Consider the following 23,943-nt stretch of genomic DNA (forward strand, 5'->3'; position numbering starts at 1 on the left):
TCAGGCCCCTCCCCGACTCCCAGTCCCCGGCCTCAGGCCCCTCCCCGACTCCCAGTCCCCGGCCTCAGGCCCCTCCCCGACTCCCAGTCCCCGGCCTCAGGCCCCTCCCCGACTCCCAGTCCCCGGCCTCAGGCCCCTCCCCGACTCCCAGTCCCCGGCCTCAGGCCCTCACCTCCTCCCCCCGCCCTGCTCCTGCCCCTCGCCGCCCTGAACCAGCTGCTGGCCGCCGGCGCCATCTCCTTCCAGCTGCCGTCCAACGCCAGGAAGTGTCTGCGGGAGGAGATCCACAAGGACAGGCTGGTGAGCGGAGAGTCCGAGCTGAGCGAACAGCCGGCCGCCCGCCCCCACCTCAAGGGGGGAGAGGGGAGAGAGAGGGGGGGGAGGGGGGAGCTTGTCCCCCCATTCAGTCCGACCTTGTCCCCCATTCAGTCCGACCATGTCCCCCATTCAGCCCGACCATGTCTGATTTGTATTTCACTCCATTTCCCCCCTTGGTTCCATTCCCTTTAATCCCCTCACCCAACAAAAATCCATCAGTCTCAGTTTTGAAATTTTCAATTGACCCCCGGCCTCCCCCTTTTCCGGGGGAGAGAGTTCCAGATTCCCACTCCCCTTTGTGTGAGGAAATGCTTCCTGACATCACCCCTGAACGGCCGGGCTCTAATTTTAAGATTATTCCCCCTTGTTCTGGACCCCCCCACCAGAGGAAATAGTTTCTCTCTATCGACCCCATCAAATCCTTTAATCATCTTAAACCCCTCGATTCGATCACCCCTTAATCTTCTACACTCGAGGGAATACAAGCCTCGTCTCTGCAACCTGTCCTCGTAATTTAACCCTTTTAGCCCCGGTATTATTCTGGTGAATCTGCGCTGCACCCCCTCCAAGGCCGATATATCCTTCCTGAGGGGACGGTGCCCAGAACTGGACGCAGTGTCTCCAGATGGGGTCTGACCAGAGCTCTGTCCAGCTGTAATATAACTTCCACCTCTTTGTATTCCAGCCCTCGAGATAAAGGCCAACGTTCCATTATCCTTTTTAATGATCTTTTTGTACCTTTCCACCATTGGGAGGGTGGTGTGGGGAGGGAGCTGTGGGGGACAGTTCCGGGCTGGAGCCAGGGTGTAACCTCTCTGTTCCCCTCCCCCAGGTGACGGACTCCTCCGGCCACATCCTGTACTCTAAGGAGGAGGCGACTAAGGGCAAATTCGCCTTCACCACTGACGACTACGACATGTTCGAGATCTGCTTCGAGAGCCGCCTGCCCCCAGGTGAGTGAGTCCGAGGGGGGGGTCCTGGGGTACGGGGAGGGCTCGGGCAGAAATAATAATAAAAGTGAAAATAGCTCACTGATAAGAAAAAGGGATGAGAACAAAGTCCAGGTCACAAATAGTGTCACAGGTAATATAAATACTTCAGGTTCATCAAAAAATACAGGAAATAATAAAATAACTGATTAAAAAATAATACAGCAGTGATGAAAAACAAGTGTGATATTTTTAAGAAGTGAGAAAAACAGCATCAGAACCTACGAATTAAGAGCAGGAGTCGGCCATTCGGCCCCTCTGCCATTTGATAAGATCATGGCTGATCTAATTATGACCTCAACCCTACTTTCCTGTCCATCTACTGTAACCTTTGACTCCCTTGTTAATCAGGAATCGATCTAACTCAGCCTTAAAAATATTCACTGACCCAGCCTCCACCGCTCTCTGGGGAAGGGAGTTCCACAGACTCACGACCCTCTGAGAGAAAAAGCTTCTCCTCATCTCCGTCTTAAATGGGAGACCATTTATTTTTAAACTGTGGTCCCCGAGTTCTTGTCTCTCCCACAAGGGGAAACATCCTCTCAGCATCTGCCCCTTCTAGTCTCCTCACGATCTTATGTTTCAATAAGATCACCTCTCATTCTTCTAAACTCCAGTGTATACAGGCCCAACTTGTCCAACCTTTCCTCATAAGATAACCCCCTCATCCCAGGAATCAGTTGAGTGAACCTTCTCTGAAATGCCTCCAAAGCAATTATGTCCTTAAATAAGGAGACCAAAACTGCACACAGTATTCTAGATGTGGTCTGGTAGGTCTGTTGCCCAAATACACAAGTGCAGCTAGCATAAGGAATAAAACAAGTGAATCAGACAGTTAAAACAAGTATAAAAGGACTGTTAGCAACATAGCTGCCAGACTGGGCCTGCGGCAGGTGATGAGCAAACCAACACGAGGGAAAAACCTACTTGACTTTGCCCTCACCAATCTACCTGTCACAGATGCATCCGTCCATGACAGTATTGGTAGGAGTGACCACCGCACAGTCCTCGTGGAGATGAAGTCCCGTCTTCGCACTGAGGACACCATCCAACGTGTTGTGTGGCACTACCACCGTGCTAAATGGGATAGATTCAGAACAGATCTAGCAGCTCAAAACTGGGCATCCATGAGGCGCTGTGGGCCATCAGCAGCAGCAGCAGAATTGTACTCCAGCACAATCTGTAACCTCATGGCCTGACATTTTCCTCACTCCACCATTACCAACAAGCCAGGGGATCAACCCTGGTTCAATGAGGAGTGTAGAAGAGCATGCCAGGAGCAGCACCAGACGTATCTAAAAATGAGGTGCCAATCTGGTGAAGCTACAACTCAGGACTACATGCATGGTAAACAGTGGAAGCAACATGCTATAGACAGAGCTAAGCGATTCCACAACCAACGGATCAGATCAAAGCTCTGCAGTCCTGCCACATCCAGTCGTGAATGGTGGTGGACAATTAAACAACTAACGGGAGGAGGAGGCTCTGTCAACATCCCCATCCTCAGTGATGGCAGAGTCCAGCACGTGAGTGCAGAAGACAAGGCTGAAGCGTTTGCAACCATCTTCAGCCAGAAGTGCCGAGTGGATGATCCATCTCGGCCTCCTCCCGGTATCCCCACCATCACAGAAGCCAGGGGGTTCAGGGTCCCGTGTCGGAGTGCGGAGTCCCTGTGGGTTTGGGGGTTCAGGGACCCGTGTGGGAGTGCGGAGTCCCCATGGGTTTGGGGGTTCAGGGGCCCCTGTGGGAGTGCGGAGTCCCTGTGGGTTTGGGGGTTCAGGGGCCCGTGTGGGAGTGCGGAGTCCCCATGGGTTTGGGGGTTCAGGGGCCCCTGTGGGAGTGCGCAGTTCCATGACCATGGAGCAGTAATGTCGGCGGGGGCGCGGGTCCCACACGGGGTGTCGGCGGGGGCCGGTCCTCAGCTTGGTGTTTTCTTGTTCTCAGGCCATTTTCGAGTTCCTGACCAGCTGATTATTCTCAACACCAAACATGGAGTTGAAGCCAAGAACTATGAAGATGTGAGTGTCCGTGCTTTCTATCCCCTTCCCTGCGGTAATGTAGAATCTACAGCAGAGAAACAGGCCATTCGGCCCAGTGGCTTCATGCTGGTGTTTATCCTCCACACAAGCCTCCTCCCACTCTGCCCCCATATCCCTCTATTCCTTTCTCCCTCATATACGCATCAAGCCTCCCCTTAAATACTATTCGCCTCAACCAATCTGTGTCGCAGCGAGTTCCACATTCTCACCGCTCTCTGTAAAGAAATTCCTCCTGAATTCTTTACTTGATCTTTTCGTGCCTCTCTTATATTTCGGCCCCCTTGTTCTGGTCTCCCCCACTAGTGGAAGCAGTTTCTCCACATTCACCAATCCGAATTTTGAATATCTCTATCGGGTCTCCTTTTAGTCTTTTACAGAGAAAAGAGCCCCAGCCTGCTCAATCTATCGTGACGGGCACGTCCGCATCCACTCAATTCCGGTAACGTCCTTGTAAATCCTTCCCGCACTGCCTCCAGTGCTTCAATATCCTTTCTGTAGTGTGGGTCTCTCAAGTCAACAATGGATTTACTACATCTTTGTCCGATCTTACAGACCGTCTCTCTCTCTCTCTCTCCCTGCCCAGATCGCCAAGGCGGAGAAGCTGAAGCCACTTGAGGTGGAGCTGCGACGATTGGAGGATCTGTCAGAGTCGATCGTCAATGACTTTGCCGACATGAAGCAGCGAGAGGAAGAGATGAGGGACACCAATGGTAGGAGCACCCAGCACAGGCTTCAGTCTGCAACACCCGCCCCTTCTCCACTTACTGCTCTCGGTCTCGGGGACCCTGTCTCGTTCCTCAGTCAGCGTCACTCACCCCTTTGTGGGTTTTAGCTCCCTCCACCTCCCGGGACATAAGCCCCTCTCCCCTTCTCTCCCCAATAGCATGACCCTCAGCTTCATACGGTTATCCAGTCGTCCTGTGAAAGATGCAGTGGGCTCTGCTTGAGGCACTTTGTGGCAAAGCATCCCTTGCCCCAACTGCCCTCCACTAGCCCTCGGAGTAAAGAGGGGTGGTCTGGGGCTTGGGTACCAGGGGCCAGGGGTTAAAAGGACTGCAGGACTGATCCCCAGTGTCAAAGGGACTTCGTTTTTTAAAAAACGTACATTTATTTCGCCCCTTCCACGACCTCGGGACGTCCCAGATCACTTTATAGCCAGTAATGTACTATTTTGAAGTGTAGTCACTGTTGCAATTTAGGAAACGGGCGGCCAACTTGCGCACAGCAAGATCCCACAAACAGCGTTGTGATAATGACCAGATAATCTGTGTTTTAGTGGCATTGGTTGAGGGATAAATATTGGCCAGAACACCCAGGGGAGAATTCTGCTCTTCTCCCATTAGTGGCCATGGGATCTTTTACGTCCACCTGAGAGGGGCAGGCAGGGACTCAGTTTAACGTCTCATCCGAAAGACGGCACCTCCGACAGTGCCGCACTCCCTCAGTACTGCACTGGGAGTGTCGGCCTGGATTAGGTGTTCGAGTCTCTGGAGTGGGGCTCGAACCCATGACCTTCTGACAAGGGGGCCTTGTCGAGGCAGATAAGATTCTGCATATTTTCATTCCAAGTTTGACTGCAGGATCAGGGAACGAGTACACAAACTGGGGCGAGTGTGGGCAGGATGGAACACCCGGAGGGGAGACTCTCAGTAGGGCAGCGGAGGGAAAACACAGAGTCCTTTCATGGGCCGTTAGATGGGGTGCTCCATGGGCTGGAGGCCTCCACTCATCTAAACCAGGGAGTTGGAGTCAGAGGGCTGGGACCTTTCTACACCAGAGGGCAGAGTTGTGGAATAAGTTTTTGGGGAAGGACGGTATAAACGGGGTCCAGAGACAGAAGGGATCATTTGAAGCCCCTGGGATTAAAGGGACAGTGGCTGCATGGTTACAAAATTGGCTAAGGGACAGAAAGCAGAGAGTAGTGGTGAACGGTTGTTTTTCAGACTGGAGGGAAATATACAGTGGTGTTCCCCAGGGGTCAGTATTAGGACCACTGCTCTTTTTGATATATATTAATGACTTGCACTTGGGTATTCAGGGTATTTCAAACTTTGCAGATGATACGAAACTCGGAAATGTAGTAAACAATGTGGAGGATAGTAACAGACTTCAGGAGGACAGAGACTGGTGGAATGGGCAGACACATGGCAGATGAAATTTAACAGAGAAGTGTGAAGTGATACATTTTGGCAGGAAGAATGAGGAGAGGCAATATAAACTAAATGGTACAATTTTAAAGGGAATGCAGGAACAGAGAGACCTGGGGAGTGCACAGACACAAATCTTTGAAGGTGACAAATTGAGAAGGCTGTTTTAAGAAAAAAAGCATCCAGGATCCTGGGCTTTATTAATCGAGGCATAGAGTACGAAAGCAAGGAAGTTATACTAAACCTTTATAAAACACTGGTTGGGCCTCATCTGGAGTATTGTGTCCAATTCTGGGCACCACACTTTAGGAAGGATGTCAAAGCCTTCGAGAGGGTGCAGAGGAGATTTACTAGAATGGTACCAGGGATGAGGGACTTCAGTTATGTAGAGAAACTGGGGTTGTTCTCTTTTGAGCAGAGAAGGTTACGGGGAGATTTAATAGAGGTGTTCAAAATTATGAAGAGTTTTAATAGATTAAATAAGGAGAAACTATTTCCAGTGGCAGAAGGGTTGGTAACCAGAGGACACAGATTTAAGGTAATTGGCAAAAGAACCAGATGGCGATGAGGGTTTTATTTTACGCAGCGAGTTATGATCTGGAATGAGCTGCCTGAAAGGGCAGTGGAAGCAGATTTAATAATAACTTTCAAAAGGGAATTGGATAAACACTGAAAGGAAACATTTGCAGGGCTATGGGGAAAGGGCAGGGGAGTGGGACTAATGGGACAGCTCTTTCAAAGAGCCAGCACAGGCACGATGGGCCGAGAGGCCTCCTGTGCTGTAAGATTCTAGGTGGTGGGATTGACCTGTTAGGAAGGGACAGGGTGTCAGTTGTGGACAGAGTGACGCTCCCATGAAAGGCCTGCCATGTCCCTGCTCTCACCTGAGCCGTTCAGCGAGAGTGGATCCAGGATGGGGATTCGGGGGAGGGAGTGACCCCAGGCATCGACCAAAGGCCAGACTCGGAGCAGCAGTGACCCAGGAGCAGGGAAACGGTGCCCGGGGCAGCAAGGTGAAAGGAAGAGGGAGGGCTGCCTTCATTGAAGTGACCTTAGTGCAGATTGAATCCACTCCTCCAACCTGTTTGATGGGCCCCTCTCTCTCTCTCCCTCTCCCTCCCGACGTGCAGAGTCCAATGTAAGGAATCGTACAACACCAGGTTATAGTCCAACAATTTTATTTTAAAATCACAAGCTTTCGGAGATTATCCCCTTCGTCAGGTGAATGAGTGGAAGGTTCTCAAATCGCATATCTTCTGTTAGGCTGGGACAGCATCACACCAATCAAAAGATGTCGTTGTTGTTCAAACAGGCCAGTCACGGTGAACAGCACGTCCCAGTACACTGGAGAACAGCGTCCACGACACCACACAACCCTGCCACGGCAACCTCTGCAAGACATGCCAGATCATCGACACAGATACCACCATCACACGAGAGGACACCACCCACCAGGTGCATGGTTCATACTCCTGTGACTCGGCCAACGTTGTCTACCTCATACGTTGCAGGAAAGGATGCCCCGGAGCATGGTACATTGGCGAGACCATGCAGACACTGCGACAACGGATGAACAGACACCGCACAACAATCGCCAGACAGGAGGGTTCCCTCCCAGTCGGGGAACACTTTAGCAGTCAAGGACATTCAGCCACCGATCTTCGGGTGAGCGTTCTCCAAGGCGGCCTTCGAGACACACGACGACGCAAAATCGTCGAGCAGAAATTGATAGCCAAGTTCCGCACCCATGAGGACGGCCTCAACCGGGATCTTGGGTTCATGTCACGCGACACGTAACCCCACCAGCAAGGGGAAAAAAAAGTTATCTGTTTTTAATATTCTCTCTCTCTCTGCCTTTCGGGTCTCTTTCTCTCTGTCTGTGTAATTTTACACAATGTGTATTCAGTATACTTGGACCGACTGTTTTCCGTGGCGAACCTGTCTGAACACCAACGACACCTTTGATTGGTGTGATGGTGTCCCAGCCGAATACAAGATATGCGATTTGAGAACCTCATTCATTGCTCACCTGGCGAAGGAGATAATCTCCGAAAGCTTGTGATTTTAAAATAAAATTGTTGGACTATAACCTGGTGTTGAAAGATTCCTGACATTAATTGAACCCGTCACTTGCAACATTTAAGAAAACGAAATTAATAAAGGTTACCGTAAAAAATATTTTCTGGAGTTCACCAAAGTGGGGGAGCATCGACGCAGTGTGTTTGTGCCGGTTCAAATGGCACAAAGAGCTGGGGTTTCAGTTTATTTTATTTTCCTTGGTCCAAACTCGCTCTCCCTGCTTCCAATGTCTTTGTTTTTCGGCCTGATATTAAGATCATTAATGGCGGCTGCATCACCCAGCATGCAGCGCGGTTCAGATTGTGCCCTATTTGATTCAGTGGAGCCCAGTGCGCAGGCGCAGTAGTGCCTCAGTATCGCGCAGTGTGTCCTGAGCATGCGCGGCCAGTCGAGGCTGCTTGAGGAGCGCGTTCGGTGCAGGTCAGAGGATCGGAGCAAGAGGCTCAATAAACCCCGGGGCCCGGGTCCGGGCTCAGGCCCAGGCTCAGGCTTTACAAACCCCGAGTGCGGCCCCAGACCCGAATATAAAACAGTGAACATTATCCCCCCCTCACTACCCGCCGGGAAATGAAGGGGAAATGGGGATCGGTCAGGGAGCGTCTGTAAATGAAGGAGAAATGGTGATCGGTCAGGGAGGGTCTGTAAATGAAGGAGAAATGGTGATCGGTCAGGTAGCGTCTGCAAATGAAGGAGAAATGGTGATCGGTCAGGGAGCGTCTGTAAATGAAGGGGAAATGGTGATCGGTCAGGGAGCGTCTGTAAATGAAGGAGAAATGGTGAACGGTCAGGGAGGGTCTGTAAATGATGGAGAAATGGTGATCTCTATATTTTCAGTCATCCAGGGAGCTCTAGCTTTGGATGCCGTTCCTTTCCTCCTCGTGGGAATCTGTCTACTCTGTACCCAAAGCAACTCCTCCTTGAAGGCCTCCCACTGTTCAATTACTGTTCTGCCTGCCAATTTTTGATTCCAATCCACCTGGACAAGATCCCTTTTTAACTCACTGGAATTTGCCCTCCTCCAGTTAAGAATTTTCACATTTGACTGTCCCCTGTCCTTTTCCATAACTGTTCTAAACCTGATGAGATTTTGATCACTGCTGCCCCACTGAAACATGCTCCACCTGCCCCACTTCATTCTCCACACCGAGCCCAGTGCTGTCCTCACACTCTCTCTCTCACCCTTTCATTCATGGTTTCGGGCCACTGAAAGATGATGCGATGGGTTTGGATTTCAGCACAGGGAGGAGGGAGAGTGTGTGGGACGGGGATTTACAGCTTTGAGGAATGAGAGAGCAAATAATGTTCCACAGAAAGTAGAGCTATCTGATCTGAATTTCTATCCTGTACTTACAGTGATAACTTTTATAAACTCCTTTTACAGGGGAGGATTTCCAGAGGGAAACTCAAACCAAAGATCACGTCAAGATCTGACAGAGTCATTCGATTCATCAGGACCTGAATATCATCGGCCTTTGAATGTGGAAGGAGAAATGTTTGTCTGTTCTATCTGTGGGAGAAGATTTCAAACATCAGTGTGAGTGGGAAAGCACCGAGACACACACACACCCGAGTGAGAGTGTTCCAGTGCACTGACTGTGGAAAGAGCTTTAACCAGTTACACAGCCAGAAAAAACACCGCACCATTCACTGCGGGGAGAAAGCGTACACGTGTTCTGTGTGTGGACGAGGCTTCAACTGATCGTCCAACCTGGAGAGACACAAGGACACCCGGACCACGGAGAAACCGTGGAAATGTGGGGACTGTGGGAAGGGATTCAATTACCCTTCAGAGCTGGAAACTCATCGACGCCATCACACTGGGGAGAGGCCGTTCACCTGTTCCGTGTGTGGGAAGGGATTCACTCGGTCATCACACTTTCTGTCACACCAGCGAGTTCACACTGGGGAGAGGCTGTTCACCTGCTCAGTGTGTGGGAAGGGATTCACTCAGTCATCGACCCTGCTGACACACCACCGAGTTCACACTGGGGAGAGGCCGTTCACCTGCTCAGTGTGTGGGAAGAGATTCACTCAGTCATCCTCCCTGCTGAAACACCAGCGAGTTCACACTGAGAGACCTTTAAATGTTCCGACTGTCGGAAGAGATTTAAAATCAGAAACGAACTACTGAGACATCGACGCACTCACACTGGGGAGAGACTGTTCACCTGCTCCGTGTGTGGGAAGAGATTCACTCGATCATCCCACCTTCTGAAACATTAACTTGTTCACACCATTGAGTGACCTTTTCATGCAGTGACTGTGAGAAGAGCTTTAAAAGCAGAAATGAACTGCTGACACATCAACGCATGCCCATTGGTTGAGAGACTGTTCACCTGCTCCGTGTGTGGGAAGGGATTCACTCAGTCATCACACGTGCTGAGACACCAGCGAGTTCACGAAATGAGCAGGTCCAACGAGCCGGTCTGTAACACAGGCCAATGACTCAGTGCAGCTCGTTACCCAGTCACTGGGCTCCGTTATAGCCTCTCCTGTCAGTACACACAAAGAGAAATTGTAAATCTGAAACAGAAAGAGATAATGTATAACGCTTCATATCAACCACCAGTTTTTCCCTCTTTCCGGCTTTTAAAACAATCTGTTTCACAGTTTGTCAAACCCGAAACAGCCTCTGGGATTTGCTGATTGAGAATTTCAGTGGAAATTGGGACCGTCATTAAGTATCGGAACAAATATCCCCGCTGAGGTTTCAGGATTGTTACTGGTTTATTTATATCAGTGAGTGACCAGTTTTAAACGAGGTGAGGGTCTAAACCTAAGGTAAGAGCCTGGGATAGACAAGAGATTCTTCAATGTATCAAGTTAAATTACACTGATTCCACCAACACTGGACATCACATCCCTCAAACATTGTTACCTGTTACTGTATAAAACTGGTGAGGGTGGAAATGGGAAATAACTGAAAAAAACTTCATTGTATCAAAGTTAATTCTGATCATTATTATTGTACAAACATTCTACAGCCTAGCCTTTAAAAAGGACCCAATATCAAACCAGTCCCCAGTCCTTGGGCCTGTGCCTATGTTGTGATTTGCACCCGCTTCTGACTGACTTGGTATCAGACGCACTCCCATCAACAGTAAACGGATGGAGCCGGATCCATAAGAGAAAAATGAGGACCGAGCTCCGCGGTTCTCCCAGAGTGCGGGAGGCGGAGTAACAGCAGCAGACAGAGAGATCTCTCGAAACCAGCCGCTGCCGCCGGAGAGAAGCGAGTCCCGTTCCGAGCCGTGTCTGTCAGGCGCCCGCTGACCCTCTCTTCACTGAAGGGGACCGATTCAGCACCAACTCACACACCCACCATTGGATCATTGAATCACCTTCAACACCTGAATTACATCACCACTTAATCCTCTATACACGAGGAAATACAAACCTTGTCCACGCAACTTGCCCTCATAATTTAACCATTTTAGCCCCGGTATCATTCTGGTGAAACTGCGCTGCATCCCCTCCACGGCCAATATGTCTTTCCTGAGGGGTGTGCCCAGAACTGAATGCAATACTTTAAATGGGGTCTCACCAGAGCTTTCTATCTGGAACATATTTCCATGTCTTTGAATTCCAGCTCCCTTGAGGTAAAGGCCAACATCACATTAGACTTTCAAATTATTTTTTCAGCAGTCCACTGGCTTTTAGTGATTTCTGTACTTCGATCCCTAAATCTCTCTGCTCCTCCATAGTTCCGAGCTTCTCACCATTTAGAAAACACTCTGATCTATATTGCTTCCGTCCAAAGTAGATGACCTTATACTTCCCCATATTGAAAGTTTGAACAGGCTGGGGCTCTTCTGTATAGAAAAGAGGAGGCTGAGGGTGACCTGATATCGGGCTTTAAGATTATGTGAGGGCTTTATCGGTGAGGCATAGACAAGGCGTTCGCTCTTGTGGGAGTGGGGACTCCAAAACATTGGAGCCATGAATATAATCCAGTCACTAATGTATCCAATCTGGCATTCAAGAGAAACAGACTTCCCCAGAGAGGCGTTAGAATGTTCAACTCACCACCACAAGGCGAATAGAATGGATGCATTTACGGGGAAGCTGGATAAGCACATAGAGGAGAAGGGAATATTAGAGTTTGCTCATAGGGTTAGATGAAGAGGGGTTGGAGGAGGCTCGTCTGCAGCATAAACACCGGTATAGTCTGGTTGGGCCGAATTGCCTGTTTCTGTGATGTACATTCGATGTAATTCTATGTAAGCTCCATCTGACACAGTTTTACCAACTCACTGAATCTCTCAATTTCCCTTTGTAACTTTATGCTCCCATCTACACTACTCACTGCGCCTCCTAACTCGATGTCAGCGACAAACGTGAGTGTTCGGCTCTCTATTCCTTCATCTCCGTCATTTATACATATCGGAAAAAGCTGATGCCCCAGAACTAATCACATCCGGCCAATTTGAGTACATCCCTTATTATCCCAGGCCTCTGCCTCCCACCTTCTAACCAACTCCCTGCCCATTTCAATAGGTTGCCTTAAATTCCACGCACTCTAATTTTTGTAGACAGTCTCTTATGTGGTCCCTTATTGGATGCCTTTGGAAGTCAATGTCCATCTAACACCCAGAGACACTCCATTATCGAGCACGTTAGTTACATCTTCAAAAAGTTCAACGAGCTTTGTTAGACTTGACTTCCCCTTTACAAATCCATGCTGGCTCTCTCTGATTACTCCATATTTATCCAAGTGCTCAGTCATTCTTTCCCCAATAACGGATACTGGTAACTTCCCCACAACAGGCGTCAGACTGATAGGCCTAGAATTTCCAACTTTATCTCTCCGACCCATCCGAAATAATGGAGTGACATTGACAATGTTTCAATTGAAGCAACAATTCCTGAATCAAGAGAGTTTTGATCGATCATGAGTAAGCATGTACAAGTTCTTTACCTATTCCTCTTATTCCCCTGGGATGGTAAACATCAGGTCCTGGAGATTTGACAATCTTCAATCTCATTATTTTCTCCATTGCCATTATTTTATTTACACTGAATCCCCTTGATTTATTTACAGTTTTCCTCGTGTCTCTGCTATGTTCGCCTCATCCTTTTCTATGAAGACCGATGCAAAGTAAATATTCAGCAACTCTGCCATTTCCTGATTTTCAATTACAATATCACCTCCATCTGTCTTTAAGGGTCCCACATTACTCTTAGTCACCCTTCTTTCTCTTAATATACCTGTAAATACCTTGATTGTTGTCGTTATTTTCCCTCACAAGTTTTTTCTCCTTTTCCCTTTTTGGACCTCTTCGGTTTTTTCGTTTCAGCACCACAATAAACAAGACTTCGCTGTAAAGTTCAGCTCAATAGTTCTCCAATGTCAGAGCGAGAATTGTCTGAACCCCGAATTTATTTAATGTAACAAACACAAGCACACTTAATCATCGGTGTGTCAACACACTGATGGATACACAAAGATAAACACAGCGAGAAATGCAGGCAGTATCAGGATGCACAGGTAAACGGACAAGGGAAATGGACAAAGATCAAACGGTCTGTGCCTCGAACAGACAGTAACGTGTCACTGATCGATATTAGTGAGACGAGGTGGGGAACAGGTGCAGTGAATTGGTGCTGTGGTTTAGTTGGTTAAAGCATCTGTCTTGTAAACAGGCGATCCTGGGTTCAACTCCCAGCAGTGCCTTGTGTTACTTATTATTTTTACCTAATTTGTGGAATTCAGCGACAAAGTCACACTTTGGAATTGGTATTTGTTGAGGTTTGAGGAGGAAACCGATATCAGAATGACTGTTCAAAAACACCATTTCATCACACAGACAGACCTCTCATAGAATGTGTCTGTAACACTTTAATTTAAGGACACGTTCTTGTTTCTGGGCTCGTCGGGGTCAGGGTATAATTCACGATTTATGTCATCGAGGAGCGAATGGTTGTCTCCTCGACCTCCGGATAGCAGTGATAAAGTTCGAGGATACACAGAAGCGGACAGGGTGGTCGGGGTCTGGAACTCACTGTCTGAAAGGGTGGTCGAGGCAGAAAACCTCAACTCATTTCAAAAGTACATGGATGTGCATTTGAAGTGCCGTAACCTACAGGGCTACGGACCAAGCCCTGGAAAGTGGGATTACGCTGGATAGCTCTTTTTCGGCCGGCACAGACACGATGGGCCGAATGGCTTCCTTCTGTGCTGTAGCATTCTCTGATTCTATGATTCCGTGTGTGGGAAGGGATTCACTCAGTCATCACACGTACTGAGACACCAGGAAGTTCAAAAGTGACGACAGGAGTTGGATTCTGCTGTTAATCCCATCCAGGACTGAACCATGTTCATTCTGACAGTTGGGGTTTGTTTCTCCTGATGTTAATAAGCCCTATAACTGGGCTGGAGTTTAATATTCTGGGTATCTGTTAAATATATCAGCTTTGTTTTAATCACCTTGTTGTAGATTTTGGTCTTTCCCACCTGAGTGTTTAGCATCACCTGACTGGAGCTCAGAAAGGACAATCTGGGGGGAGGATCGTCCGGTGGGAACATAACTTCAGCCTGGACACAGTCCTTCAGGGCCACACTGAGAGGGGCAAACGGCACTTTGGTCTTTCTCGTCTCTCTTCACTGACAGCAATGTCGCCGTGAGGCATCCAGTCTAAAAATGACCGTAGTAATTATTCTATGAAGATTTAACCTGTTTGTGTGACTGTCCTGAGTCTACCATTTAAGGCTGGTGTTAACTCATTTAAAATAAACCCGTTTAAAATAAATGGGTTATGAATTGTGATTTCCGTGAAGCCAATGTTCCATTCCTTTATATGATTCATGTGCCTGCTCTCCGACAACAGGGTAAATGGTGGAATATCAGCCCTGCTCAGCCGGCAATGATCACGGTACATTTTCTTGCAGACAAAACACACATTGAAACCCTGGAACTTTGAGGCGATGAATCCTTAGGGAAAATAAAATTAGGGCTCGAACCATCAAACTTTTGCACCAACCGATAGCACCACCGAGACAGGTGAAGAAGTCACCCACTGAACCAATAATTCATTGAGCTGAACTTTGAGGTTGCAGTGACCAATAGAACAGTTGTCTCCATCCAGTCCAAAATGAATGGTTGAAACTTGCAGGAGTGAAAATCCAACGAGCCGGTCTTCACTCTTAAACCAGCAACTGTGAAGTTAAGAGAAACGTGCCGGAGAAATACTCGATTTCAGCGCGGTGACACTGGGCCAGAGTAAAGCTCAGTTAATATGATCGCCGAGTGGTGAGAGGGTGGATTTGGAATTCCTGAGAGACCGCACTGCGCATTTTCCAGATCTGCTTGGAGCACCAATCCCTTCAATTCATCACTTACAGGGACAATTCGATTCTCGGTTTCTTTTCCCTGAGCTTGGTGAAATTTTTAAAAATTGAAAGCGACCAATATCAGAGCGAACCTCGTCACCGACATGCTCACAGATACAGAGCGGCCTCACTCTGCTTCAGTGAGATGAAAGCCCAGAGCGGTTTCAAGGTCGAATGTAATTGCAAAGAAAGCTCGTTCAATGAAAGTGCAGGTCATTGAGGTGCCTTTAAAGTCCTGATTGTTTGAACTGAATTTCTTCCGAAAGCGCTTCAGATTCAGGTGGAGTGATTTGGGGACTTCCTTTCCCTCTTTGCAAAAGTTTGAACCGCAGATCAAGATCAAAAGTCCCGGGCTAAATTAGGGATTCGCCGGGATATGAACCTCGCATCGAGAATTATACCCCGACCTCAATGAGCCCAGAAACAAGAACGTGTCGTCACATTTACATGTCACGGTCACATTCTAAACTGGTTTGTCCTGTGCTGTACATTACTGTCTAAATATTACAGATAAGCAGAGCACTTGAGCTGTCACAGCTGTGACTTTGACTTTTCTCCCTCTCCTCTCGATCTCCCCGGCAACTGCCACTAACCACAATCTTCTCTCACACTTCTCCATCAGGAAGTTCCGAGCCTCGGTTTTCAAATGAAATAACGCCCATCTCTCCAATCACCGACAGCCCAGAGAGAGTTTCATAATTTCAGCTCCCACTTTGCCCAAATCCTCCTTAAAGTACCGTGAAAAAATTGGCCTTTAGTCAATAATAATATAATGAAATGTTATTGTCTTCAGGGGCATTGTTTAAGATTTCACGGCTTTTAAAGATCTGCTGATGTTTAACGAATCGCCTCTTGTTTGGAGGCTTCTGTGTGGGAAAGATCAGGAAGTGATAATTGAGAGACCGAGGATGAAGCTGTTTGATGGGAGCACTGGGGACACAGACCGTGCGCGGCTCCAGTGGAGCAATCGGTCAGCGCGCGTTATTTCTACAATAATTATACACTCGAGAAATGCCGAGGTTGTGAGCTCCAGCGCCATCTAAAGTAGTTGAACCTTCTCAACATTTTGACTGGAGTTCAAGGTACAACCGGTTCCATAACACATCGACTTCTTCATGTCCCCATGTGGGCACTGAGGCTCCTCTGGCCTCCCGTCTTGCAATAGCAGGTGAGAGTTTATTTGTTTATAGGAGGGAGAGGGGGCGATTGGCGAGAGCTGAAATGGTAAAGCGGCCGGCACGACATCTTTAAATCTAAAGAACCAAACACACAATTCTTCTTTCCGTGAAGCAGGGATTCATCGGTTTGAAGTGTCGTGTAGGGAAAATTCGGGAGGCAAATCTGCTGCCTGGTGTCACGGTGTAACGGGTGAAATTATTCAGCTTTCAATTGTTGATCGGCTGAAATCTCGAGAGGCCTTTTCCAGCTCCCGTGTGGGACAAGTTCAGCTTTTGAGCCATTGGGTAAAGTGTATTTTTTTAATTGCTGCGAACGAATGACAAGAAATTTTGTACAAACAAGAAGAATTGTAAACTCACGAGTTCGCTGTCCATGTTTCTTACATCATGTTCAACAGAAACAAGGATTCTCCTCAACACGTTGCTGAAAATTGTAAACAGGAATTCTCCCCTTCTTCTCCATCGACAGGGATAATTCAGAGTCCCACCATGAATCTGTATGATGGAAACCAATCCAACAGCGAGCCTGGATAGCTCAGTCGGTAGAGCATCAGACTTTTAAAACAAGTAGTGATCTGAGAGTCCAGGGTTCAAGTCCCTGTTCAGGCTAAAAGTTTTAAAACAGCTGGCAAGTTCTGCTTTTCCAGTGGACCAACATCAGCGAAAGGAGCAAGAGTTGGCCATTCAGTCCCTCGAGCCTGCTCCGCCATTTGACAGCGTCATCGCTGATCTTCGGCCTCAACTCCACTTTCCCGACCAATCCCCATATCCCTTGAGTTCCTTTGTGTCCAAAATTGTATCTCCCTCAGTTTTGAATCTATTCAATGGCTCAGCATCCACAGTCCTCTGGGGTGGAGAATTCCAATGGTTCACAACCCTCTCAGTGAAGAAATTATTCCTCATCTCTGTACCAAATGGCCGGCCCCTTATCTTGAGATTATAACCATTAGTTCTGGACTCTCCAGCCAGGGGAAACAGCATCCCAGCATCTACCCGGTCAGGCCCTCTAACAATTTTACATGTTTCAATGAGAACACCTCATTATTGTAAACTCCAGAGAATATAGGCCCATTCTGCTCAATCTCTCCTCACAGGACAACCCTCTTATCCCAGGAATCAATCTAGTGAACCTTTGTTGCACCCACTCTAAGGCAAGTGTATCGTTCCGCAGGTAAGGAGATCAAAACTGTACACAGTACTCCAGATGTGGTCTCACCAAAGCCCTATATAATTACAGCAAGACTTCCTTATCCTTGTACTCCAACCACCTCGCAATAAAGGCCAACATACCATTTGCTTTCCTAATTGCTTGCTGCATCTGCATGTTAACTTTCTGTGATCCGTGTACAAAGACACACAAATCCCTCTGAACACCAACATTTCATACTCTCTCACCTTTTAAAAGATATTCTGCTTTTCTATTCTTCCTACCAAAGTTAATAACCTCACATTTCCCCACTTTATACTTCATTTGCCAACTTCTAGCCCACTCACTTAACCTGTCTGTATCACTTTGCATCCTCTTTGTGTCCTCCTCACAGCTTACTTTCCCACCTCGTTTTGTATCGTCAGCAAACTTGGATACATTACACTCGGTCCCCTCATCTAAGTCATTCATATAGATTGTAAATATCTGAGGCCCAAGCACTGATCTTCACGGCACCCCACTAGTTACAACCTGCCAACCCCAAAATGACCTCTTTATTCCGACTTTCTGTTTTCTCTCCGTCAACAAATCCCCAATCCATGCTAATATATTACCCACAATCCCATGAGCCCTAATCTTGTTCAACAAACTTTTGTGTGGCACCTTATCGAATGCCTTTTGAAAATCCAAATATTCTATATCCACTGGTTCTCCCTTATCTACCCTGCTATCAACACCCTCAAAACCTCAAATAGATTTGTCAAACACGATTTCCCTTTCATAAAACCATGTTGCATGTGCCTAATCATATTATGATTTTCTAAGTGCCCTGTTACCACGTCCCTAGTAATAGATTCTCGCAATTTCCCTACTACTATTGTCAGGCTAAAGGTTCTGTAGTTCCCTGTTTTCTCTCTCCCTCTTTCTTGAATAACGGGGTTACATTTGGTACCTTCCAATCCATGGGGACCTTTCTCGTATCATGGGAACTCTGGAAGATAAAACCAGTGCATCCACTTTCTCTGCAGCCACCTCTTTTTAAACCCTAGGATGTCGGCCATCAGGTCCAAATAATTTGTCAGCTTTTAGTCCCATTAATTCCTCCAGTACTTTTTCTTTACTAATCTTAATTGCTTTAGGTTCCTGTACATTTCCAGCACCCTGTACATTTGTAGCATGACTTCACTGCTTTTATGCTCCATCCCCCGAGATATAAAAGCCAATATTCCGTTTGCCTTCCGGATTACCTGCTGCACCTGTATGTTGAATTTTGTCTTTCTTGCACGAGGAAACCCAGATCCCTCCGTACTGCAGCATTTTGTAGTATTTCTCCATTCAAATAAAAAAGCAAAATATTTTTTTCCTCCCAAAGTGAATGACTTCACATTTTCCCACATTATATTCCATCTGCCAATTTTTTGCCCATTCGCTTAACCTGTCAACATCCCTTCACAGACACGTTGTGTCCTCATTGCAACTTGCTTTTCCACCTATCTTTGTACCATCAGCAAATCTGGCCACAAGACACTCTGTTCCTTCATCCAAGTCATTGATATACATTGTAAATAATTGAGGCCACAGTCCTGATCCCTGCAACACCCCACGAGTTATATGAAATGCCTATAAATTTCCGCTCCTCCTATTGGTCCGGAACTCTCCTTAATAGCCAGGCGGGATTAATGGTGAGACTGGTGGTCCCGAGGTGCATTTGGAAAATAAACATTAATTGAACCCTTCAGTTGCAACATTTAATAAAACGAAATTAATAAAAGTCACTGAAAATTTTTTTTCTGGAGTTCACCAAATTCGGGGTGGAGGGGGGGGGGCTTCTATGCTGTGTGTTTGTGCCGGTTTTAATGGCTCGAAGCGCTGGGGTTTCAGTTTATTTTATTATCCTTGGTCCAAACGCGCTCTCCCTGCTTCCAATGTCTTTGCTTTTCGGCCGGACAGTAAAATCATCAATGGAGGCTGCATCACCCAGCATGCAGCGCGGTTCAGATTGTGCCCTATCTGCATCAGTGGAGCTCAGCACGCAGGCGCAGTAGTGACTCATTATCGGGCAGTGTGTCCTGAGCATGCGCGGCCAGTCGAGGCTGCGGGAGGAGCGCGTTCGGTGCAGGTGAGAGGATCGGAGCAAGAGGCTCAATAAACCCCGGGGCCCGGGTCCGGGCTCAGGCCCAGGCTCAGGCTTTACAAACCCCGAGTGCGGCCCCAGACCCGAATATAAAACAGTGAACATTATCCCCCCCTCACTACCCGCCGGGAAATGAAGGGGAAATGGGGATCGGTCAGGGAGCGTCTGTAAATGAAGGGGAAATGGGGATCGGTCAGGGAGCGTCTGTAAATGAAGGGGAAATGGTGATCGGTCAGGGAGCGTCTGTAAATGAAGGGGAAATGGTGATCGGTCAGGGAGCGTCTGCAAATGAAGGAGAAATGGGGATCAGTCAGGGAGCGTCTGTAAATGAAGGAGAAATGGTGATCGGTCAGAGAGCGTCTGTAAATGAAGGAGAAATGGTGATCGGTCAGGGAGCGTTTGTAAATGAAGGGGAAATGTTGATCGGTCAGGGAACGTCTGTCATTAAAGGAGAAATGGTGATCCGTCAGGGAGCATCTGTAATTGAAGGAGAAATGGAGATCGGTCAGGGAGTGTCTGTAAATGAAGGAGAAATGGTGATCGGTCAGGGAGCATCTGTAATTGAAGGAGAAATGGAGATCGGTCAGGGAGTGTGGAAATGAAGGAGAAATGGTGATCGGTCAGGGAGCATTTGTAAATGAAGGAGAAATGGCGATCAGTCAGGGAGCGTCTGCAATTGAAGGAGGAATGGTGATCAGTCAGGGAGCATCTGTAATTGAAGGAGAAATGGCGATCAGTCAGGGAGCGTCTGTAATTGAAGAACTGGTGATCGGTCAGGGAGCGTCTGTAAATGACGGAGAAATGTGATTGGTCAGGGAGCATCTGTCAATGAAGGAGAAATGGTGATCTTTCAGGGAGCGTCTGCAATTGAAGGAGAAATAGTGATCAGTCAGGGAGCATCTGTAAATGAAGGAGAAATGGTGAACAGTCAGGGAGCATCTGTAATTGAAGGAGAAATGGCGATCGGTCAGGGAACGTCTGTAATTGAAGGAGAAATGGAGATCGGTCAGGGAGTGTCTGTAATTGAAGAACTGGTGATCGGTCAGGGAGCGTCTGTAAATGACGGAGAAATGTGATTGGTCAGGGAGCATCTGTAAATGAAGGAGATATGTGATTGGTCAGGGAGCGTCTACAAATGAAGCAGAAATAATGATCAGTCAGGGAACGTCTTTAAATGAAGGAGAAACGGTAATCGGTCAGGGAATGTCTGTAAATTAAGGAGAAATGGTGATCAGTCAGGAAACTTCTGTAAATGAAGGAGAAATGATGATCGGTCAGTGATCGTCTGTAAATGAAGGAGAAATGGTGATCTCTATATCTTTATTCATCCGAGCTCGAGCTTTGGATGCTGTTCCTTTCCTCCTCGTGGGAATCTGTCTACTCTGTACCCAAACCAACTCCTCCTTGAAGGCCTCCCACTGTTCAATTACTCTTCTGCCTGACAATTTTTGATTCCAATCCACACAGAAAAGATCCCTTTTTAACTCACTGGAATTAGCCCTCCTCCAGTTAAGAATTTTCACATTTGACTGTCCCCTGTCCTTTTCCAGAAATATTCTAAACCTAATGAGATTATGATCACTGCTGCCCCACTGAAACATGCTCCACCTGCCCCACTTCATTCTCCACACCGAGCCCACTGCTGTACTCACACTCTCTCTCTCACACTCACTCCCTCACGTTCACTCTTTCATACTCACTCACATTCACACACATTCACTCTCACATTCACTATCTCACACTCTCTCACACTCACTCACATTCACTCTCTCACTCACTCACATTCACTCTCACATTCACTCTCACATTCACTCACACACTCACTCACACTCTCTCTCACATTCACACTCTCACTCTCACTCTCACATTCACTCACACTCTCTCTCTCACACTCACATTCACTCTCTCACATTCACTCTCTCACATTCACTCTCTCACTCACTCTCTCACCCTTTCACTCATGGTTTCGGGCCACTGAAAGATGATGCGATGAGTTTGGATTTCAGCACAGGGAGGAGGGAGATTGTGTGGGACGGGGATTTACAGCTTTGAGGCACAAGAGAGGAAAGAAGGTTTTGTAGAAACTAGAATTGTCTGTTCTGAATTTCTACCCTGTACTTACAGTGATGACTTTTATAAACTCCTTTATAGGGTATTAGAAGGGGAGGATTTGCAGAGGGAAACTCAAACCAAACAGCATGCCAAGATCTGACAGAGTCACTCGATTCATCAGGACCTGAATATCATCGGCCTTTGAATGTGGAAGGAGAAATGTTTGTCTGTTCTATCTGTGGGAGAAGATTTCAAACATCAGTGTGAGTGGGAAAGCACCGAGACACACACACCCGAGTGAGAGTGTTCCAGTGCACTGACTGTGGAAAGAGCTTTAACCAGTTACACAGCCTGAAAAAACATCACACCATTCACAGCGGGGAGAAACCGTACACGTGTTCTGTGTGTGGACGAGGCTTCAACTGATCGTCCAACCTGGAGAGACACAAGGACACCCGGACCATGGAGAAACCGTGGAAATGTGGAGACTGTGGGAAGGGATTCAATTACCCGTCCAGGCTGGAAATTCATCGACGCCGTCACACTGGGGAGAGGCCGTTCTCCTGCTCCGTGTGTAAGAAGAGATTTACTCGATCATGCCACCTGCTGAAACACCAGCGAGTTCACACTGGGGAGAGGCCGTTCACCTGCTCCGTGTGTAAGAAGAGATTCACTCAGTCATCCTCCCTGCTGAAACATCAACTTGTTCACACTGATGGGAGACCTTTTAAATGTTCTGACTGTGAGAGGAGCTTTAAAAGCAAAATTGAACTGCTGCAACACCAACGCACTCACACTGGGGAGAGACCATTCTCCTGCTCTGTGTGTAAGAAGAGATTTACTCGATCATGCCACCTGCTGATACACCAGCGAGTTCACACTGGGGAGAGGCCGTTCTCCTGCTCCGTGTGTGGGAAGAAATTCACTCATTCTTCCACCCTGCTGAGACACCAGCGAGTTCACTCCGATGAGAGACCTTTTAAATGTTCCGACTGTGAGAAGAGGTTTAAAAGCAAAAGGAATCTGCTGACACACCAACGCACTCACACTGGGGAGAGGCCGTTCTCCTGCTCCGTGTGAGGGAAGGGATTCACTATTTCATCCAAACTGCTGACACACCAACTTGTTCACACTGGGGAGAGACCTTTTTAATGTTCTGACTGCACGAAGAGCTCTAAATACAGATACAAATTGTGAAGACATCGACACACTCCCGCCAGGGAGAGGCCGTTCACCTGCTCCCTGTGTAAGAAGAGATTTACTCGGTCATCACACCTGCTGAGACACCAGCGAGTTCACTCTGATAAGAGACCTCTGAAATGTTCTGACTGTGAGAAGGGCTTTAAAACAAATGATCTGAAACACCAACACACTGACATTGGGGAGAGACTGTTCACCTGCTCCGTGTGTGGGAAGGGATTCACTAATTCATCCCACCTTCTGAGACATCAACTTGTTCACACTATTGAGTGACCTTTTAATGCAGTAACTTTGAGAAGAGCTTTAAAAGCAGAAATGAACTGCTGACACATCAACTCACGCACATTGTGGAGAGACTGTTCACCTGCTCCGTGTGTGGGAAGGGATTCACTCAGTCATCACATGTGCTGAGACACCAGCGAGTTCACAAGTGACTGCTGGGGTTGGATTCTGCAGTTAATCACATCCAGGACTGAACTATGGTGTTTAGAGTCAGGAAGAACAACGTGTAAGGATTAACCCATTAACAGATAGAATTTAGTATAATTATAATTAATAGTGGAAGTAGAATGAAATGTGCTGTGAATCTATGTATCTGTAAATGTAAACTGTACTGTGTATTAATATAGAATGAACCATGTAACGTGTGTTCAATAAGAAAGTGCTGGTGGGCCGAGAAGGATGCATGATGGTTATTATAGTCAAGTTTGCAGTTAAAACTAAAAGGATGCTGACAACAGTAAAGTGGGAATGAACAGACCTAAGGGAGGAATGTGCTGTAATAGCATAATGTCTAAAAGACATGTAGATAAAGGGACTGAAGGTTCATTAAATCAAGGAGTCACTCAGGCTCAGGCCTCTCTATCTCGAGCCTCCACAAGCCAGTGAGCAGAAGTCTGTTTATACGAACGGTTCTGTGAAGGCTGGCAATGTAAACTCTAAATAAGGTTCTGTTAAGTCTGTAACAACAAGGCACGGATGGGACCAGGAGTTATGCTTGGAATGTAACTTCTGAAGGTTGAGAGACATGAATAATGGTCAGGCTGAGAGATGTGGATGTGAGAGTGAACTGCTCATAAACTGAAAAAGGGAATAAGAAGAGACCTCAAAAGCTGAGGAAGGCGCACAAGATTCTGGCAAGGAAGAAGAGAACTTTTCAGTCAACAGATCACAGCAAGAGAGAGAGAGAGAGACCGCACCGTAGTCCCTTGGAGGGATAGAGAGAGAGAGAGAGAGAGAGAGACCGCACCGTAGTCACTTGGAGGGATAGAGAGAGAGAGAGAGAGAGACCGCACCGTAGTCACTTGGAGGGATAGAGAGAGAGAGAGAG

The 23,943-nt window shown here is 47.4% G+C and overlaps 1 protein-coding gene and 2 non-coding genes across 3 annotated transcripts in view; all 3 read left to right on the top strand.

Annotated features, from left to right (window-relative positions):
• The window catches only part of LOC137313831 (zinc finger protein 79-like), a 172,404-nt gene that overhangs the window by 116,264 nt on the left and 32,197 nt on the right, over positions 1-23,943 (top strand). The gene's annotated exons all lie outside the window — the stretch shown is intronic.
• Positions 13,173-13,246, top strand: trnat-ugu (transfer RNA threonine (anticodon UGU)). The gene has a single exon. It is a non-coding gene; the product is annotated as a tRNA-Thr (tRNA).
• trnak-uuu (transfer RNA lysine (anticodon UUU)) lies at positions 16,605-16,689 on the top strand. Its single transcript is given in 2 exon segments — positions 16,605-16,641; positions 16,654-16,689. It is a non-coding gene; the product is annotated as a tRNA-Lys (tRNA).

Source organism: Heptranchias perlo, unplaced genomic scaffold (genome assembly GCF_035084215.1).
Source record: "Heptranchias perlo isolate sHepPer1 unplaced genomic scaffold, sHepPer1.hap1 HAP1_SCAFFOLD_487, whole genome shotgun sequence".
Taxonomy (NCBI): Eukaryota; Metazoa; Chordata; class Chondrichthyes; order Hexanchiformes; family Hexanchidae; genus Heptranchias; species Heptranchias perlo.